This window comes from Pecten maximus, chromosome 19 (assembly GCF_902652985.1).
Source record: "Pecten maximus chromosome 19, xPecMax1.1, whole genome shotgun sequence".
Lineage (NCBI taxonomy): Eukaryota > Metazoa > Mollusca > Bivalvia > Pectinida > Pectinidae > Pecten > Pecten maximus.
The window spans coordinates 10,213,772-10,234,882 of record NC_047033.1 but is presented as its reverse complement, the minus strand read 5'-3'; positions in this window follow the sequence as shown (position 1 = coordinate 10,234,882).

Here is a 21,111-nt window from a genome sequence, read left to right as displayed (position 1 = left end):
ATGGCATGAAGATGTTTTCGTTGATCTTGCGCAGTAGATCTTTTTTTTTAGAATGATATCCTTCTTTCGCAGAGATGACTCCGGCACGTCTTACGCACGTGTATATTTTATCAGATAGATATGCAAATGGTATCATTTTTTGGACGCAATAAATGATTTTTAGACGCTTGGGTATATTCTACGCAACAAGGAAAATTACATTTCCGACCTTCCACGTCGCTGTCTAAACCCATTTCGTGTTCTGATGTCTAGACGAGCTGGACATTTTTTCAATTTACAATTAATGATATATGTTGCCGATGGTATCAGAAACAGATCGTTTAGATATGAAATGTACTTGTAGAGGAAACTGTATTCTGGGCAAAGCGAATTTGTTCACAAAAGTTGTTAACGCATTAATGAAATAGTAACCTTATTTTCAGCAACATCTTTTACTATGCACAATTCAAATAATAGTTGATGATTCAAAACAAGGCGATGCACATAAATTGACGATTTTCTGCTTACAACATTGCTCTACGGAAGATTTTTATAATATTAATTAATATTCAATAAAAAGGTGACTTTTCAAAGTGGTCGTTACACGAAGGCAGTCCCTTAAGATTACGATTACTTATATCTGTTATATTACACACATATATATAGCTCAATTGTCCTTGATTATTAATATATTCCGTAGTCAGCATCAAACCCGTAGAGGAGCTCTATCCCACTGCATGTCGAAGGAGGCGATTACTTTTGGAAACCCCTACGAAGTCCGGGTTTCTCCTTTGTCTCCGTTCATGGGGCATTTGGCTAGCCCAAGGATAAGAACCACTGTATCCCATTGCATTTGATCGTAAAAGGCGACTAAATGTTGGTCCCTGAAGAATTTGTCTTCTGTCTAGGGAACAAACATACCTTGTAATACTTGGGATAATTAATATTATCTTTCTGTCCTCACCACTCAGTCTTCACGTGCTTCGTTTTCTGACTCTAGGTGGTTCCTTGACACCTGTACACCTATGACCCTGTAAGTCTCATCTTGCTGGTCTATTTCTCAAATGTTCAGCAATAAGACGTTCGGCATTTCTGGCCACATTCTATTGCTCAAAACAGGAACGTCTGGCGCAAAAAATCCTTTTAATCGTAAATAAATATGGGATTAAATACCTATAGAACTACGAAAGTATCATGTAGACGTGAGGGGAAGCTTACCCTTCTGACGTGTGTATATCGTGTCATCATGCAACAAGTGAGTGAATGTCTGCACACCCTTCATGTCTTTTTCACACTAACCTGTGTAATGTAATGGTTATCACGACGGACGCAAATAAAACTAACACACTTGAGCGAGATAAAATTGGTATATAAATCATAGTGAAAGGTTCAAACGGGTCCAGGCAAAATGAGTTGTTTCTCTGACCACGTAAATAACTCTGTCAGATTGCTATACGGTCATATATACGCATGTCAACACAAACTAAAAATCGATTTTACACTGTATGATTTATAGAAGCGGCCGTTTGGAACTCCTTTTTTACGCAAAACAAATATGCGTACCTGTTAACTGTGCATCTGCATCCAGTCCCCGATAACAGACAATACTAGTAAAACACGAGAGAGATTTACATGAGTACTACATATGTATAATTCGGTCCAATACTTTATTCAGAAATAGTCACTGTTGATTAAGAAAAAAAACCCAGAATGATTCATTCGCTGTTGTACTGTTCTTTGTCAATCTTTTCCAATTTCAGCACCACAAAAAACAACAAGTTTGACTTTAAACAGGAAATAATTTTCTTTTTTTTTGGCATTGAAGATGGTTTGATCTCTATATGTTGTTTCACTCTTTTCAGCTATGTCTTCTTAGGCACCATCGGCTTATTACGTAGGAAATTAAAGTCCGCCCAAAATCAGAACGAGACGATAACATATCACATGCATCACATGACAGAATACTGACTGAAAGGCACTATTTACTCATATCATTGTCGGTTGATGGAATGGTGCCAGATCCGGAGGGCGTAATTCCGTCTCTCGACAATAATATGAGACAATAGTGTCCTATCAAGAATGTCTTATTAGACCAATATTTACCTACCTCGAATCCCTATGCATCCGTCCCCATATGGTCATGGCTAATACGAAGACGTCATATTCCAAATAAAAAACGCATACAAAAGTACATCCAACCTACATCATTAATGTAATTACTTGAAACATTGATGAAAATTGTCCCTTAAAAACATAAAGTTATAGACAAAATGCATTTTCTTTGTAAACTGACTGTTAATTGAAAGTTAATTAACTCAACATCAGATCAATAAGATCTCAAAGCATCACGTGCCTAAAGGGATTGTACTATTAAATGGAATACGAAATACAGTAGGATGTATCCTTCTCCACTGACAGCATTTAAAGTATACAACATGACTGTGCAAGTTATTTCAAAACTAATATTTTTTTGTTGATGAAGACCATAGGAAAGTTCTTTGGCCGACAGCATGGACTTATGCGGAAAATTCGAAAAAAAAATGCGAAATGATGTCAAATATGTTTGATGCTTCTTGGAATGCCTATGGTTTCTTAATCAATTCCCTAACTCGCATTGGAGTGTATGCCTTAGCTCAGATTTTACCTAGATTTGCAGGTATCGACGATGAAGAAGAGGACAATTTCTCTTCTGAGGTAACTGGTCTTATTCTCCTTGTATTTTTCAGGAGTTTCCTTGTAAATCTATCTTTTTGTTTAGATTTTGCCGAAAGGATAAGAAATGCCCGGGATCAGCTTATTTCGTGGTCATTGTAGTATATAACTTTCTCGGAATATAGTTTTGAATTTCATATATTGACAGTTTTTTCCGGCATTTTATTAATATCAATAAAGTAGAGACAGTTTGACGATGAAAGTATACCTGGCCTGAAAATAGATCAAGTTTTACATCATCCTGAAAGCTTTTTTATGGTGTTATCGCCGTTCAATCACACGCCTACTAGCCACGCAATGTTACAAATATAGCTAGTGTGCATAATATAAACGTACTCTCTCTACTCAAACAGCGTCTGGGACAATGTTCGAATATCATCTAACATAAATTTATACTTATATTAGTTGATTATATAAACCTTTCAAAACAAAAAGAAAGCTAATCTAGTAATGAAACCCAAGCTTCAAATATCGGCTTTGTAATGTATTCGACGAGCAAATCTATGAGCTCATTTTAACAAACCTATATAATTTTAAACAATATGTATGTAGAGATATTGAAATTGAGAGTTATTAAACATTTCATAACGCGATTTAAAATTCCAAATAGATTATTACAACTGCCGCCACTTAAAGAACATTTGATGATATCACGCTTTTCAACCCCCATATCGTGGTAGTTTCCACTATAGTAGCACCAGCAGTTAAGGCGAGCTGGTGAGTACTCTCTACGTGTTAACTTCACAACAATCAATCAAGATGAATTATAGTGATGGATTTTCCCGTCGTTATATCTAGAGATCTTAAATACCTCTTCACGATAACTTATTCCAATAATTCCCTCGACAAATTTACAACGACATGAACGATATCATACTAATAGGTCATTTGTCCAAACGTGGTGTCTTAACTATCAATCTAACTGCTTGTTGAATTAGCGCTGTGACTGTAACTTTCTAAATATTCTACCTGATATTGCTACCAGAGTCAATTTCTGTTACTACCGTCTGTATATGAACACTCTGGAATGATATGATATTAAATTTGAATGTAAAACTTCTATATTCAGAAAAAATCTATGTTAAAACAGCACGATGATTCCCCACATCTTTGTAATAATTCAAACGTGCAGGTTCAGGAAAAGATACTTTGGCTGAAATAAAAATAGATTCAAATGACTTCTGTTTCGTCTACTTAAGGGACATTGAAGAATTTTTTATCGGTTTGCTGTCTCCATTAATCAGTATATGCATGTTGTTTTCTCTTTGAACTTTTTTTGCGTCTGTCACTCCCTAGACACATGTCTTCGCATGACATTTACCTAGGTAGTGTACGTACGTTAAACTCTACACTAAACAGAACGAAAAACAAAACTGAAAAAGAAGAAGAAAAAAAGCAGAATACAAAAGAAAACAAAATAGCCCGGCTATATTTGTAAATATTTATCATTTAACGACTACAAATCCTCATTTGCCAAACAAAGGCAAGTAGAAAAAGCGATGGTGTATATCTACGAGGCAACACCGTGGAACAAAAAACGACATTGTTCAGATTGATGAAGATTGTAGGTTGATGAAGAACAAGCCTTGTTTGCGATCAATATCACAGGATTGGTAGCTCCCTACGCTAACAGGATATTTTGTTTCCCCCTGGGACGTACATCGTGCGAACGGTGATTAATATTAAAGGAGGGACGGCAAAGAATCGCTTTTTCTGCTTTAACGAAACATTGAAAAGCCCGAGGGTGCTAAATAATTGGTGAGAACAGTCATCAGTTTAAATATGTTCATCAGGTTCCGACATGTCTGTGTGATGCAGTCTAGGGACGTTTTGTTCTGTATTTGCGTAACGACCCGTTATATGTATGTAACCTTTTCCCAAGGACAGTTCCAAAGTCCAGTTATATTTTCTGATATACCATTGGCTCGACCCTTTTACCAATATCATGTGTAAATAATGGCCAAAGTGTAGCCTTTTCAAGTCCGACAATTTCATTAAGAGATATAGGCCAACCAGTGAATACACTACACCGTCTACACCAAATTGACTCTTTGTATTCCTCGGTTTCGCTTGCTATGACACCAAACTTGTTAAGACGTATTTTGTATTCTGTATTCATATGTAGACGCCGTTGTTAATATGAAATCTACGTAACTATAAAAAGATGTAATGCCAACTTGTCCAGGTGTATCCGTAGGCATTTTTAATATTTCACCTCTTTGAGTGTAACTGTAAAAGCACTAAGATTTAGCCAAGTTCGTGTGTTTTTTGTTGTAAATTTTGTTTGTGTGTTTGTTTATTTTTTCGTCAATATTATTACCTTATATCTCTTCTGATTGATTCTTTAGTTCTGGTTTGTGTTGTTTGTTTATTTTGGTAAACTTTCCAGTGTAATTTAAAAAGAGCTGTCGTTAAAGAGTTATGTTCCAATCAGGTGAGACTACAACATATTAAATTACATAGGCCTATTATCCGCATTGTCTCTTGATAGATTATTTTCGATAAAGTGTGATTTTCTTGAAATAAAACTTCACCCTCTCCTCTGTTGTGGCGTCATTATTTTTATGAGGTGGTTGGGCTTCCAAGAATTTCCGGTTTATGAGCGGCGGAAGGACTTATTGCACGCCATATTGGTGTCAATAACGGGCCTCTAGAGTCAGATCCGACGTACCTCTACAACACCATGGTAACACCGGAAGTTAACACTATCTAGGCCTCGGGGCCTTCGAAGGGTTATGTCGATACGTTTTCGAAACATATATATATATCATTAACTTACGATTCTATTTGAAGAACGGTTCTATTTCGGGAGAGTATCCTGACTTCTAAGCCGATAATAGATATATACTTCATCTCCGTTAGGTGACCATTTAAGATTAAAACCAACAACTCCGGACCGACGATATTTCACTAAAACTGACTGGTAAAAGTTACCCGCAGTTTTAAAATAAAAATGATTGAAATTACATGATGATCATATATATTAGATTTCCCTATCAGAAACAAAAAAATGTTCAATTCAAATATATTTCATTAAATGCAAATATTTTCATGTAAATTACATGTAATACAAATAGACATTCTTTGACTGAAAGAAGCACTCATTCCGAAAATCAAATATTGTCTTAAATAAAGATTAATTTCCCCCACAGATTCCCTTCGCGGAACCCCAAACATTAGCGATTTCCTTTCCATATACAATGTATGCGCTAAGTTAAAAAAAACCCTCAAAAGCACAACACACATTTTGTCGACAGTCAAACAGGCCATCATCTAATATAGGTTTATCTCAGTCTATAGACTGTGTCCCGTTAAACAAACAAAATGAGATGTGTTTCACTCGCTCATTCCCTTGGCGAATTACATGTAAATAAACATGTTCAGCTCTTGTTTTCATTTCTGAAACAATATATATTTATTGTTAAGTCAACACGTGCTGGAGTGCCAAAACAAATGGTATACCTTATAATATAACAAATTCCAGCCGGTCTAGCGGGTTTTGTGCAATATACATACAGATAATTGCGCTAATGATTTCTTCCCTTTTTTAACACCCGTGCTTCACACGGTAATACTATACTGTGCCAATCTGTAGCCGTTGTCACGAATATCAACATCAGGTGTTTTATCAATTGATTTGTTTCTGCGTTTATTTGCTATATGTATCTGATAAAATGAGCATAGTATGAGATGTAAGAAAGTACACGGTACTAGCGACACTGTCGGAAGTTGGATGGTAGTTAGGTAAGTTAAGATAAACTGTATCTATTTTACAACAATTGCGAAACATGTTACATCAACTGATACTAATCACGCTTGTTGGCTCGGATGGAAGCGCGCGAGGAGTCTTACTGTTTGAGAAAACCAGAATACCTGGGGGGAAACCCACGTGGTCGGCAGGTGACCCCGTACCTTTTTACGTCCAATCGGGGTATCTAACTCCGGCTGTCTAGGGAAAAGTGTGTTACCACTGTGTCATGCCACCACTAAATGGTAGGTAAGAGTTGGACGGACAGACTGGGATTGTTTGCTCGAAACTCGGACAAATCATTTAATTTTTTCTGTGCTTCTTACGTATTTGAACAGTCTTTTATCGCGCTTTATCAGAATCTGAAATAAGGTGTTAAAAATATTCATCTTTGCTATTTCTACTTCGCTGATAAATTCGCCATTATTTTAGCCATTTGTGTACATATTTCTGAGCACGCATTCTCATTCATTGATACCATTATCAATGACATGTCTGTCATTTTGTTTTCCTGTTGCAATGCTTCAGGCTGGGAAAACCAACCGTAGCACCGACTGTTCCTTCAACTTGTCCGGTTCACCAGCTAGGTACCGTCAATAAGTTCCTAAGGGGCCTTATTGTGCTTTATTAGTCAGGAGTCAAAACTATTTCCTCGAACGAAAGACCTATTTTGTAACCTGAATAATCCAAAATAATCTAATATAGTCTATTCTAAAATCAGAATCAGAAGCCACTCGTCTGATATATCCCCAAGCCGTACAGGAGCAGCCTTCTGCAATCACAATCAGAAAGACGCTTCCTTTTTATCATTTTAATGTTTTGGCCCTGTTGGATGTTCAACACCGGTTAATAGTTTTGTCAATCGACCGTCTTGTTACGATTTTCTGGAAATCATCCTGGAAAACAGTAAAAAAAATACATTACACTTTACACTTACATAGAGGTTCGGGTAGCACAAACAACAAGGTTCCCTCGCCTCATGCTAGTTAACATATAGGAGGCAACTAAATTTGGCCCGTAAAGAAGATATTTTCTTCTCTGTGTCTCCCTTTTAGAGGACACTAAGGATACCAAAATTGATTTACTGTTTCCTCAACTGCATCATTTAGGATATTTAAATCTTAGCATTTTCCTCTTCTTTACATGTATTGTGCCCTTTTCTTGTGCGGATGCCCACTTAACATCATCCTCAAACGTCCCTGGCTGTTGAAAGGTGTAAAACATCTTACAAACACTGATATTCGATCAACTGCAGATCCATTCTCATGTGTTCTACTTAAAGGACCAAAATTGATCTTTTTATACTCTGAACTGATGTTTTGTACTCTTCACGTTGGGAAATAATAAAAGATAAATATTTCATTTGAACTTGATCTAAAGTTCCGATGATTGTTACCTGAAATATCCTTTGTATTATTCCGTTTCAGTACATTGCTTTGTTATACAATCGACCTCGTGTACCCTAAAATTTAATTAGCAGACATCAAAGTTAGATACTTGCAGTATTCCAAAATCGAAACTCCATTATTGTTTGATATTTTTTTAAAAACATCTACTGGTTTAATTGAAAATTATATTGATTGTTCTTTTTATGGAAAAAAAACCCATTAAATAGTAATTTTTAATTAATGTATGTTTATAGGATCCCGTGATATGCACTATAAGCTGCTTCAGCTCGTGCGAAACGTGTATATTTGATTGATTCAAACAATCTTTATCGACACGCGCGACTCGTCTCGGTGGTATTTGAGAGTTCGTCCTTCTTGTGAAGGTTTTTGGGTTCTGTCACCTGGCCGAATCATACCAGAGTCTATAGAGTTGGCAATTGCTACTCCGGCGTTCCACTCGTTAGTTGTAATTATAATGTGATTGTATGGGGTGTCTTGCTGGGTGTCTTTGGCAGTATGTTTCAGTGAGTTTGCACTATAATGTTGGCATCAGTTCCACGCACAGAGAGACAAACACGAACATACCGCCTCCTTCATCCCTCAAAAACACACACCCACACACAACACAGTCAAGTTTCCTGAACGCAGGGGGGACCATCCTTAAAAAAGCAATGCTAAACCTAGCTGACACCACATTTCACGTCACCTGATTGACAACTCCAAGGTCATCCACGTGACTGCGCGTGTGTCTTGAGCAGGAGCTGGATTCTCCTGGTATAGTTGCTACATCGTTAGCGTCAATATAATGGATGCTATGTCGCCATGTCTAGACGTTCAATAAGAATTCTGGAGGATCTTCCTCCACGAATGTTTCGCTAACTTGCTTTTGAATCTAGTTGTAGTGATTTTTGGAGCTGAATAACACATCGAGGATTTTAGTTATAACCAGTTTCCGTCCAGTTGTTCTACAAATATAACATAATACTGTCGTAATTCATTCACATTAAAAGGAAACCAAAACTTGAAACTAAACATGAAATCAATTTTACGAACCTGATGGGGCCTGTTTTGATGTAGAATGAAATAGGAGCCTTATTTTTATTTTCATCATTTAAAAAAAAAAAATGTGCATGTGTATATGTCTTTTGAAAGCAACACTTAAAATATTTTCAATAATCATGTTTTGAAATAGAAGAATGAACATACCTAGCGCTTGTGAATTCATATTGACATTCGAAAACTTCAACAATGTTAAGTATGTAATACGTGTACTTATACAGCAAACAATAATATGCCTGTGGTAACTTTGTATAGCATTGTTTATTTCTGTGCAAATAAGTCAGCGAAGTAAGACAAATCAATAGATCAATGTATTTTATAAGTTGTTCACATCATTCGTATCGCAATGCAATACAGTGCAGGCCAAGTATTATAAAACAGGCAAATAGTTAAATCGTCGAGGTACTGAACAAAACTCTCTTAATAGAGAAGGTGCGTTTACTTCCAACAATAACATGGAAACCTGAAGTTGGTTCCAAGTTCTGAGTTCTAAGTTCGAAGTTCTGAGTTTCGTTTAGGAAAAACGGAACTGAAATGCCTAGTTTTTTACAAACGTGTTTATGAAACAGATCTGGTGTTTTTACCAAAATTCCATTGTTGTTGCTATTTCAGTTTTAAGACGGATCTAAGGACTGATTCCTACTTTCCGTTTTTTATTGAACGGAACTGGGGTCTGGTTCTCAGTTCTGTTTTTCCTAAACGGAGCAGGTGTATAGTTCCTTGTTCCACTTTTCTTTAATAGAATTGGAGTCCGCCAGTAGAATAGGGGTAATTTATGCTGGAAACTTTACGTTTTCACTATTTTAATTGTAAAAATATATTCCTTATTTCAAAGATATAAGAAACACTAACACTTACGTTATCTTTGATGAACAGGATGGTAATTATAATACGTTTGGTAAACAGTTTTCTTTCATGAATTAACGATATATTGATAATTTTAAACCACGAAATGGAACCCAGAACCAAGTTCTATATCAATGTCTCCTTAATGTATTTGAAGATTGCAAACGAGGTATTCAACTTGGTAGGTAACACAGAATGAAATCATTTGATATGCCGTGTTGGAATCAGATAATGATTTTGGTGGAACTCTCTAAAAAAAGGGTTTCGGAATCAGGTGACATGCAGCCGTAACTGTACGTTTTTTTTCTCTGTAGTCCGTGTCGATGATAATTCCACGTAGAATGTTCGATACAATACAGAACGTGTGAGGTTTGACATAAGTTGTTACATCTGTTCATTAACACTCGCTGTGAACGTCATGCAACCCGCCGCCATTTTGTAGGAAATTAATTCGTTCGCAGCAGAAGCACTTTCGGCACGTGCTTCAGACTATTACACAGAAGAGAACAGCGTTTCATCTCTGTCGTCAAAAAGTCATTATACGACGGTAAATATATCCGAGCACGCGTCAAAGCCATAAAGATTTACTTGTGTATTAAGTAAAAACAAAGTATCTTCAATCAGTGTTGAGCTGCGAGTTGACACTGTTGGATTATTTCATGTTCGGGTATTTTCATGGTGCGGAATACAATGCTCTAATTATGTTAGCCATAGCCCGAGTCTCCTCTAGTTCTATCACCAGATTTCGGACAATTTGGCGGGGTGATATCTGGTGTTGAACCAGAACGAATCTCTTCATGAAAACTTAGAATTCCTTACACCGTTTAGTGTCACTAGGATTTTGAAAATGAATCGATAAACCTGGTGTGAGAACAGGTCTGTTTGTTTCTCAATCATTTGTGTGTAGAACGTGACCCAGTTCGTCGCGTATTTATATGTAAATGTTGGCGAACTTCTTTCCTCAAACAGTGTGTCATTGTTAACAAACAATCGTCATACTGCATTTTGACAACAGCGTTACATTTTTTATTCCATAAAATACTAAGACAGCTGAGAGTGAGTGGTAATAAAAAGAGTATTGTGGATTTACTGCTAGTAAAATTATGAAAATACACGATTTTTTTTCTCAAATGACTGATGTGCATGAAGAAACTTGATGTTAATATGATTTTGAACCTAGATCACACAAACGTACATGTTGAAAAAGTTTGTATCTTATTTTTTAATGTTATACAATTTTTTGATATATATCGTGATAAAGTTTGACCATTGACAAGATATCGAAACACTGCATAAAAGCAGTTTAAATGAATTTTAAGTTTTACGTAACTTTAACTATCCATATATGCATATGAATTTATCGAAGATACATAGCGACATCATAATATATATTGTTTTTCGTTTGAATCAGATGTGTCCCCTTTCAGGGGCATGCTATTATTACTTACTTTCAGTGTGTTGTCGTAAACACGATGTTGTATCATACTGTAGGTCTCGTGAAGGATGCTGGTATATATAGCGATGTCCATCATATACATTGTACGTGCATAGTCCGTGAAAATGAAACACCAGATATGTGTTAATGGAAGTGTCAATACTGTAGAGATTAATATACCACATTTTATTACAGTCTACAACTCTATGTACAGTGCCTTTACATATAATCTACATGTATTAAGTGGGAAATGCTTCTAATTCGTGAACTTCCGACCAGAAAATAAATTGTTATCATATAAAGTTTGTTTGGCGTTTGATGTGAAATTTTGCTAATTTTCCTTACAACCCCAAACACGTTTGCCGTCATATATTATGAAACATATTCGACTCTGGGAAATAATAGTTAACCTCTGCCCCACAGCAACCCTCAACAATTTTAACATTAATAAATACTTAACAAATAGAATTCAGCGGCCCACGCCGGGGTGACAGAATGTTTTTATGAAGCACCCGCTCTCTTGAGAGACAAGCTACAAGTTAGAATAATGATTTTATTTCCCTTTGATTGCGCAAAGCACCCGTGCTCCCTCTGGACAACCTGGCATTTGATGTAAATAATTACAAATCTTGAGCAGACAGTTATTCTAAAAATTAATCACGGAAAAAAGGTAAAGATCTGTAAAAGCTTGCTTTAGCTATATAGATATATAACAATAAACTTTCTATTAAGAAACACAAACACGCATATTATGGACATATCAAATACATAATATAGTCTAAATATAGAAATATATAACGAGATATATGGAGCTGTTGAAATATCACCAAAAGATCTGGATCTATCCCAGACTAACGTGATAACCGAAAAAAATAAATTTACATTAACTTCAGCACAGCCGTTGACTTTTATTGAGGTCTACATGTTGATTTATCGACCCGAGGTAGACGATATTAACCCGCCATAAAAAGGAAAGCAGTATGCGTGAGTGGGAGAGTAAGTCAAATGTGGCTTATAAGTGATTAATAGTTATTAACGTTCAATGTGGTCGATGCAGGGTTTGTCAACTTGAAAAAGATATAGACCACTGCTATATAACGATAAAAGACTAACTGCAGAATGACTTTTTAGTGATTAGAATAGAAGATTTCAGGGATTAAGTTAAAAACATACGTGTAAAATAGAGAGTATAGGTCACCTTACTATCTCGGGTTGGCGGAAATTTCCCTTTAGCCAAGTGTTAGAATGTTGGCCTTGAGAATGAGAGGTCGCCAGTTCGAGCCCCAGCGTGGGCAGGGTATATTTCATTACTCCTTCTTATTACGTGTGCAATATTTATCATCAAGAGGCGATAACTCATTAACATTCAATTTATCAATTGATAGAAAAAGTCCCTACTGTGAAGTTATGTCAAAAACTCGTTATTTAAAGGAAGCGAATCTTGGTGCCGAAGTAGTTTATACAGATAGTACCTAATGGTATTTTTAATTTTTTTTTTTTTATTTCCCATTTTTCTTCTTCAGAATTCCAACAACATAAATGTTCGTTAAAGTTTGCTTGTATTTACTGCCGATATGAATGCAATATGGATAGCAGATAAATAAATAACAATACAACACTATAACGGGTGTCAGTCTATTTATCTCAAAGATTGCATTCCTATAAATATCAAATGCAAGCATAACCCGAGGAAAAGAAAATCGTCTATGTCAAGCGGTCTCCTTGTTTATAACCTCGAGATGCTTTTAATTCGGATGTACAAATATATGTGTACCATTAAAGTCTATATTTATATAAAATTTAGGATTACTCGCCCTTTGTAACTTGTGCAGAAACGGGAAAGAATATGCCTGCTGTAGCTCACTGGATTCTGTAATGGGTGACTTTGTAAACCTACCCCCCCCCCCCCCCCCACCCAACCCCCACCCCTCCCCCCTCCTCCTTACAGGGTTGGGGTGGTTTCCAATGTCTTCTCAGCATGTTTATCGTAGAGGGCGACACACAGTGCGCCCTCTGAAGAATCCGAGATTTTCTTTATATGGGACAATGGAGAGATCAAAATAGATCTCTGCCCCATCGCAACATTTGGTATCTTAAATATTTCCTTTCTTACCTCGCTGCAATGTCTCCCTGTGCCTTGTTTTCCTCTATAGGTGTCTTCCTGACACCCATTCTCATATGACACTGGCTGTTGCGAGGACCTTTAACGTTTAACAATCAAACTCTCAGTTTGTATGACGAAACAGTATGCTGCACGTGGAACAAGCACGACAGGGATAGGTTATTTATGTATTTATAGTAGACACTAGTTGCAATTAATTCCCCTGTGTGACAGATATTAATTAGTCCGTCCTATTTTTCAAATTTCAAAATAAAATGCCATTATTCAGAATGGATGAGTATTAGAAAAGAAATTTAAGAATTTATATCGAAACTGTCGTCATTTATCGATTGTTTTTTCTGGTTTTAGTGAAAATATAAATACATCACCCTTGGAAATAAGGTTTTCCGACAAGCTTAAGGAAAACAAAGAAGTTTTTCTGTCACCACATAACTATCGTTTATTTCTATTTAATTATACACAACGCTGAAGCCGGGGGTTTTAGCTCTCTATCGAATTAACGCCAGTTCAGATTTTTAAAACCCCATTACTGGTGAGAGGCACCACAATCTGTAACGGAAATGGGGAACTCCGCAAACAGGAATTTGATATCAATATCGCTTGACCTCGAAAGTGACAGTATTTCCTGGGAAATTTATGACTACGTATCCGTGTCAATAATCGTAGTTTTATCCAAAAAGTTTCTGTGTCGAAAATATTTTTTTTTCAGTAAGATTGAAAATCGATATCCGAGAATTTGTTATAACGAAGTTTGATTCTAATAATGTTTTAGCGAGACTTAAGTGGTGCGCAGTTCCCTTTTCCCAATCCTGATTTAAGATAAGCGGAATTGGGAAACTGGAAACACGTGAGGATGAATTATGGGAAGTGTAATTTTCTCAATTTGATGTATCATTTAATTTCGCATTATCCGTATTTGGTATAGTCTTAAATTAAACATGTGAATTCATGTGCTCCATTCCTATAAATACACATATAAACAGAAACTGCATTGTGTCCTAGGGTAGAAAATATAAATATATACTTTTTAGACGCGTTGTATAAATTCAAGTTAACACATTGAGCAAACTACAAGCACTGTGAAAATGTTCTACGGTTAAAATCCAGTCGACCGTGACCCCGCTAGACGCTGCATGCTTTTAGCAGATTTTTCAAGAAAGCGTGCATCCGGGGTACTCTTGCTCCATATGTGCTGGTAAATCATTACAAGTGAAACATTGGTCACTGACGAGTCTCTCGTTACGCATTACAGTTCAGATGGACAACAACGTGTCTATCGACGTCGTGGTTAGCGATATTTTTGACGCTTGCGTAACGGAAAGCGACAAACTCGGGGGAGGATATGTTATGGTATGGCCAGGGATATCTCAAGGCGTGAAATCATCCCTCGTGGTTATCGGTGGTAATATTTCAGCAGTAAGAATTCGGGATCAGGTCTTGAGACCATACGTTTTTCCTTTTATCCATCAACGGAATCTTACGTTGCAGCAAGACAACGCGAAGCCCCATGTTGCTAGGGTTTGTCGTGGCTTTCTGGCTAAAAACAACATTCCAGTTCTTGATGTTTTTGATTGCCATCATACAGTCCATATATGTCCCCATTCGGGCATTTGTGGAGGGTTAGGAAGAGTGTCAACGTCCCATATAGCGTCACCAAACTCACACAGGCCCTTTTTGAATGGAATAATATCCCTCAAAGGGCAATTAACACCTTGATGGGGTTAACGATAATTTATGAGAGTAAGAGAAGCGACTGATGCCAGGGATGGACACACACGCTACTGCTTTGGATCAGAAAACGGCGAAGAGTACCCGTGTTTTAACGGTATTCACTCCGTTTGTGACAGTAAAACAAAAATCATCAAAATGTATTCAGTAAAGAGAAAAGAATCGACAAATTTACAACTTGAACACATCCACAATGATTCATGTAAAATAATAACTGTATCTAAAATAAATTTGCGTTTCTTTTTCCGTTAGTATGTATGTACTCTAAATATTTATTCCGTGCGGAACTTTTAGGGCATACTGGCGGTAGGTTTAGGTAGGTAGATAGGTAGGTCTAGGTAGGTAGATAGGTAGGTAGGTAGGTAGGTTTAGGTAGGTAGATAGGTAGGTTTCGGTAGGTAGATAGGTAGGTTTCGGTAGGTAGATAGGTAGGTTTAGGTAGGTAGATAGGTAGGTTTAAGTAGGTAGATAGGTAGGTTTCGGTAGGTTTAGGTAGGTAGATAGGTAGGTTTCGGTAGGTTTAGGTAGGTAGATAGGTAAGTTTAGGTAGGTAGATAGGTAGGTTTCGGTAGGTAGATAGGTAGGTTTCGGTAGGTTTAGGTAGGTAGATAGGTAGGTTTCGGTAGGTTTAGGTAGGTAGATAGGTAAGTTTAGGTAGGTAGATAGGTAGGTTTCGGTAGGTTTAGGTAGGAAGATAGGTAGGTTTCGGTAGGTTTCGGTAGGTAGATAGGTAGGTTTAGGTAGGTAGATAGGTAGGTAGATAGGTAGATAGGTAGATAGGTAGGTAGATAGGTAGGTTTAGGTAGGTAGATAGGTAGGTTTCGGTAGGTAGATAGGTAGGTTTCGGTAGGTAGATAGGTAGGTTTGGGTAGGTAGGTAGGTAGGTTTCGGTAGGTAGATAGGTAGGTTTAGGTAGGTAGATAGGTAGGTTTGGGTAGGTAGGTAGGTAGGTTTCGGTAGGTAGATAGGTAGGTTTAGGTAGGTAGATAGGTAGGTTTCGGTAGGTAGATAGGTAGGTTTCGGTAGGTAGATAGGTAGGTTTCGGTAGGTAGATAGGTAGGTTTAGGTAGGTAGATAGGTAGGTTTAAGTAGGTAGATAGGTAGGTTTAGGTAGGTAGATAGGTAGGTTTAGGTAGGTAGATAGGTAGGTTTAGGTAGGTAGATAGGTAGGTTTCGGTAGGTAGATATGTAGGTTTCGGTAGGTAGATAGGTAGGTTTAGGTAGGTAGATAGGTAGGTTTTGTCGGAGTAGACAACACAAATGTTATAACGACTTAGCATAACTAATAACAACCGGAGGCTACTTTTAAACAGAAATATGGTTATTCCTTATATTTTATTTATTTGGTTTTGTTGTTGTTTCTAGTGTGTGTTTTTTTTAATACATTTTTATTCTAATATGACCATTTTTCTATCTGTTTCATGTTGGATCTCGGCCTACCTTTAGGTAAGTGAACTTTTTTTCTAAACAGTAATTTGACCTCTTTACAACTTCACCAACAAAGACGGAATCAGCCATGTTTGGTTTAAACAGTATACATGTAGCAGTGATCCTGTCTTTTCTGACCACCTGGATATATTAAATCACTCAAACGGATAAGACATTCCGAACCACAAAAAATATTATTACAAATGCACATTAGAACTGTACTTATTATGGTCGGATATGGCAGGGGAACAGTTAGCGTTTATTTACCGACATCAGGAGGGACGTTAATTGTTTGACCGGATTAGAGAGTCCGAACCAAAAACAAAGCATAACAAATGTATATAAAATCTACTCATTATGGTCGGATTTGGCAAGGTAAGCCTTGTATTTACCGTCATTAGGAGGGTATTGTTTGACCGGATTGGAGAGTCCAAAATAAATAAAGTATTACAAATGTACATTATGATTGTACTTGTTCTGGTGGGGTATTAAAGGATAACAGGAGGGACTTGTTTCACCGGATTAGAGTGTACCCTGTTTGACCGACACATTATATGGTTAAAATTTGCATTTAGCCATTCTCTTCCATTAAAATGTACAAATTGTATATCAAATTATTTTCTAATTTTAATATGTCTGTCAATCGCCTAACGATGTAGCCTTAATGAATCTATAACATGTAAATAATGGGGACATTCTATTTTTTATTAAATGGACTAGAAAACGACAGACAATCGTTATGTTATTATGATAAAAAGGTGAACCACGTGACTACAATACGAATGGGATTCATATATTGATATTTCTTTTGCCGCCACTGACACGGAGCCCCATATATGGCTATCTTTGTAAAGACTATGTTGACAAAGAACCCAGAAAATTACTGGGGTAAACTATCAACACAGTGAATCATAATGTCTTTAATATAGGATCATCTCAGCTTACTAACGTGTAGACATTTTTTTATCGTCTGAAGATTGAAGTTATTGTAGGTGACGTTGACATTGAAAATATCAACTTCGTCAAAAAATTGTCCCTGCAAAGGAGACACATTACTCGTAAGCCGACTCCAACCTACAATTTAACCGCAATAGCGATTTATCACACAGAAACGTATTCACAAATGCAATTATCTCGATGACTTAGCTGTCTTAGAAAATATCGCTATTGGATGTTTGAAGCCATAGAGAATTCAAGGTTTCAGAAGGAAATTAGATTATAGAAACATGAACATATATTTAGGATTTTTTTTCAAAGATCAGCGTGGTATAGTCTCGTTTTTTTCAAAGTGGAACAGATAGCTGTACATGTAGGCAGGGGTGGGGGATGAGGGGATCTTCGTAACAGCTGAGATGATAGAAAAAAATGTTAAAATTAACCGATTGATTGTGGATTCTCCAGTGAAGCACAGACAGAAAATATAAGAAAACTTCTGATTTTGTGAAAGGTTCCACATTGGTCGCCTCCTAAGCTCATGTATCCTGCATTGAATACAGGAGATATATAGCTTTCGAAACATGAAACATTTCCGTCGTAGTCTCGAGCTTGGTTTTTATATAAAATTTGTATCTATACACATGCATTTCCGGTAGCGTCTTACAAAATATACATACCGATTTCGCATCAACCTCGCACATGTTAAATAATAGTTTGTTGAAAAATCGTAGATATACCTGGCTCATTGAGGAGTCCATATCTGCCTCTGTGTAATCTTTGACCACAATGGAAGGTCTTTAGGCTTGACTAGTTATAGATTACAGCTCCCGACCAAATCGAGTTGTGGTTTGGATTGACACAATTTGAGTATAATGACAGCTTTATCAAAGTGATTTACCAAATGAAGATCTCCGAATTCCCGAGACGCTTCATTTCTAACCTAACGAGATTTTAATGCCTCTCCTTAGATATCATGAGGGGTCACTATATCCACGGCAATGATATCGTGTTCTAAATAAAAAGACGTGATGGTTGTTTGAGGAGAACAATTGCGGTTTGTTCTCGACTTGGCGATTTGACCAACAACACGTCCTACTCCTCCTTATTAGGTCGCAATGAGGTGATATATCCTCTGGACTAGGCTACACACTTACCCAGCAGCTACTTTGAAGAGTGGCATACCCCTTCATAAAGGGGTCGATGTCTAAATCATACGATAAATTGAACCACGCTATATAGTATATCAAGCACAAAATGAAAGTGCTTTCCCGTTTGAGTATTTTATTAGAAAACTCTTTCAATGTTTACAATTTATCGTTTTCAGCTATCAATTTCCAAACAGATGCCCTCAAAATAGATGGCATCGTTTTAAGAATAACCGGTAGTCATAATGTATTGGTTCTGAGACGCGCTTTCTCTGTTTTTCAACACTAATCTTGATTCGGCACAGTGTTAAAGCAGAGATTTAAAATACGGCTTCTCCAGTTTTTGACGGGAAGATTCTTTCCCACCGAGAACTTTAGAAAAAGAATCATTTCTCTAAATGTGATATAAACCTATTATTTTTAGTCTGTTTTTGTCATATCAATGTTTGTTTTTGCCAAATAAACAAAAACAGCTGTTTATTGTTTACAACATTTACTTGTGATGTTTTAAGATATACACATGTATGATGACTTCGGTAGATCGTTATAGCAATACTAGGTTTCCACTACTGCCCGTTTCACAGTGGTGAATGAATTACTCTGTACTGATTTGTACTGATGAGAGCATTTCAAAACTATTTTCTGCGTCCTCTTGGTGAACTCTACACTCGACACGGAATAACTCCCGAGGGATTCCAGGTGTCACAATATCACACTTCGAAAGGCGGTGTCCATGACACCAGAGATGGGAAGATAACGACCATTCAAGAGGATATTGGGTGGAACAATAAAATATTGTATGAGACTATGGGGAAATCAATATGAATACATGCAAAACCATATCTCAAGAAAACTCCTGATAGCATTTTAAGAAGGCAACTGGCAATGCACATTTTAAGACGATCCCCGGGACCCTGATATTTTAAGAAGTCCACTGACTATGCACAATTTGAGAAAAAAATCCATGACGTTGCACATTTTGAAAAAACCTCTTATAATGCACATTTTAACAAGACCCCTGACAGTGCACATTTTGAGAACACCCTCTGACAGTGCACATTTTGAGAACACCCTCTGACAGTGCCCATTGAGAGACGACCCCTGACAGTGCACATTTTGCAAAAACCCCTCTGACAGTGCACATTTTGGGAAAACCCCTGACAGTGCAGATTTTGGGAAAACCCCTCTGACAGTGCACATTTTGGGAAAACCCCTGACAGTGCACATTTTGGGAAAACCCCTGACAGTGCACATTTTGGGAAAACCCCTGATAGTGCACATTTTGAGGAGGCCTCCTGATAGTGCCAATTTTGAGAAGACCCTCTGACAGTGCCCAATGAGAGATGACCCCTGACAGTGCCAATTTTGATAAGGCCCTTGACAGTGCACACCATTGAATGCCAATGCGCAAGATGATTGGTTCAAATAAGAGATAAAAACGGCGGTACATTACAAACATTGCCCGCGTATATTTGAATATACTTGACACTTGACCGAAGATTAAATACATAGAAACATGTTCATATATTCTTTAAGAGAGGATTTATGACCGGTAGGCACCAATTGTATTGTAGCATTGATGTTATTTTTTTTTCAACATTCAAAGATTGGGTTGATAAAATAATTAAATGTTATCGTTAGTCATTAGACTTGCATGCTTAAGAATAATATAAACTGTAATGAATGATAAAATCTATTCACCGGGCTATGGCGACTGATACATTTTAACAAATGTATCATATATGTATGTCTGAAATATCTCAATTGAAACTCAAAACAAAGCCTCTGCTCCTGCTGTGAATCCTAGAACACAACAGGCCTATATCAGTAATATCACGGTATTTTTCTCTTCGGAAATCGACATTTCATTCAATTATTTCGTCGCTATTGGTAACCACGTGCTTGGCAATAGGTCGGCTGGTTTTTCTCACGCTGACCGTTTAGTCATGAACTGTGGGACACTTCCGATGCGGAAATCGTTTTTTGTCTGGTTACTTTCGACAAAATGGATAATTGAGTTGATATGCTGGTTGTGTTTTATACCAGTTTATTGGCATCATGGTAACTGTCTATTTTGCTACTATTACCCGGAATGATCAAACCCATAAAGAGCTACAGATTATAATTGATTTCTCAAAATACGGTACAACATATTTTAAACACCACTTTATCTAAGAATCGGTTCGAGATAACAATATAACAACCACGTAATTGTCTTTTTATTTTTACATTGGACTAAGTAAATTGTCGAATCGGTCGCTTCCATTCACTTCCGCCCACTCACTTCCGCCCACTTACTTCCGCCAACATGTCCTTCCCTTTCTACATTCATCCTTTCTAATTTTCTGTCTTCCTCTCTTCCTACCCTCTCTACCTCATCCTTTTCTATCAATCCCCATCCTCCTTCATTCCATCATATTTTCATTACTTTATCCACCTCCCGATCACTCCAATTCCAATTTCTCTCATTTCCTTACATTGTATATCTCCCTTTTCTTCTCTTAAACGCAATTTTTGCTGATAAAAATAGCGTCTGTAGATTCAGGAATTTGTCCAAAATTAAATTTAATAACACCGGAGAGAGT